Below are 1,828 nucleotides of genomic sequence, written 5' to 3' on the forward strand. Positions count from 1 at the left end.
CACATCCAAGGCTTAGGCGACTCCCAGCTCCCTGCCAGACTCCTGACTTAGGACACGCTGGGTCTCCAGGTCTCAGCCTGTTCTATCTTACCAAACTTCCTGGCATGGTTTTTCATCCCATACTGGATCTCCACCTGCAGCAGTGCTGTCCCACCAAAGCCAGCCCTCCACCACTGGCTTCTCAAGCCACTCCATGGGAAGCTGCATACGAGAGTTGTTAGATTCCTCTCTGAATGAAACCTGTGCTTTCTTTTCCTCCACGAACTGATGAAACGTGTTCCTTTAAAGGCACGGGTGGAGACATAGGTGGTGGAATTGTGGGTAAGAAGACTTCCTTGTACCTTTGGATAAGCTCAGCACATAGCACTTCCATTGCACAATGGGAGCCTGAGGTGCCAGTCCAACTTGATGGATCAGTGTAGCAGGTAGCTCCTGGCACTGGTGCTCAGATAGTCTGGCTTGCCCACCACCCGTACCTCTGGTGTGAGCTTTCCTTTCTTTGATGATGATGCTTGCCGTGGATTGCCAGGTTGTCACTTTCCAACAGAACATATGTGATCAACTCCATTCTAGAATCCCATCTTCAGGCCATTCCCTGTACCAATTACTGCATCGGGTACCAGTGAGAAATAAATGACAGCATCACAGTGGATAACTTGAGAAAAGTTTGGCAAGGGAGCTGTTTGCCAAGGATAGGCAGGACACAGGAAGACCGGAGGACAAGTGGAGGGATGAGTGGAACTCTTCCAAGCTGGATGATCTGGAGAAACCCCAAGTGATCCCGGGATGAGGACTTCTAGAAGCAGAGGGGCGGGTGCTGAAGAAGGACCTGAAGTGTGACCTTTGAGCATACTTAAAGAGCAGTCATCAGTAATCCCTTGACAGGAGAGGCCACGGTTCTGTAACTACCCCGGCATTCTGCTCCTACATTTAAATCTGCAAGTGCTGGCCCATCAGCAAACCAGAGACTTAGGGGACCCACAGTCCTCCAAGGTCCACCAGCATCTTGAGGCTTAGAGCCCAATGGAAGAGGAAGAGATACAGAGAAAACGCGTGACTTATTCAAACACACAGAGCATTTGCTGGTGTACATGTCTGAAAACTCAAGCAGCAAGGCTTGACACAGGGCTCACAAGTGCTGCCACCAGCTCCCCTCCATTTTACACGTCTGTGCTCCCAGGCCCCCGAACTCAACCTTCTGCACTCAGCATCCTGGAATTTTCCAGAGGCTTCATCGAATCTGGCTAGGGTATATGACTTGGCCAAGTCATGTCCTAAGACCAAAGGAGCTAGTGTTGAGGGAAGTCATCACACACAGCCTGAAGAAGAATGTTGACACTGAGGTGTGGGTCAGAGCTTCTCAACCTGGAATCACTGAGACACCTACGACATTGCTTATTGTTCTCAGTGTGGTGGTTTGAATGTGCTTGGCTCAGAGAGTGCCACTCTTAGGAGGTGTGGCCTTGTTGGAAGAACTGTGTCATTGTGCGCATGGGCTTTAAGACCCTCATCCTAGCTGCCTGGAAGACAGTATTCTGCTATTAACCTTTAGATGAAGATGTAGAACTCACAGCTCCTCCTACACCATGCCTGTCTGGATGCTGCCATGCTTCCACCTTGATGATAATGGGCTGAATCTCTGAACCTATAAGCCTGCCCCAATTAAATGTTATCCTTATAAGAGTTGCCTTGGTCGCCGGGCATGGTGGCACACGCCTTTAATTCCAGCACTCAGGGGGCAGAGGCAGGCAGATTTCTGAGTTCAAGGCCAGCCTGGTCTACAAAGTGAGTTCCAGGACAGCTAGGGCTATACAGAAAAACCCTGTCT

This window comes from Mus caroli, chromosome 9 (assembly GCF_900094665.2).
Source record: "Mus caroli chromosome 9, CAROLI_EIJ_v1.1, whole genome shotgun sequence".
Classification (NCBI taxonomy): Eukaryota; Metazoa; Chordata; class Mammalia; order Rodentia; family Muridae; genus Mus; species Mus caroli.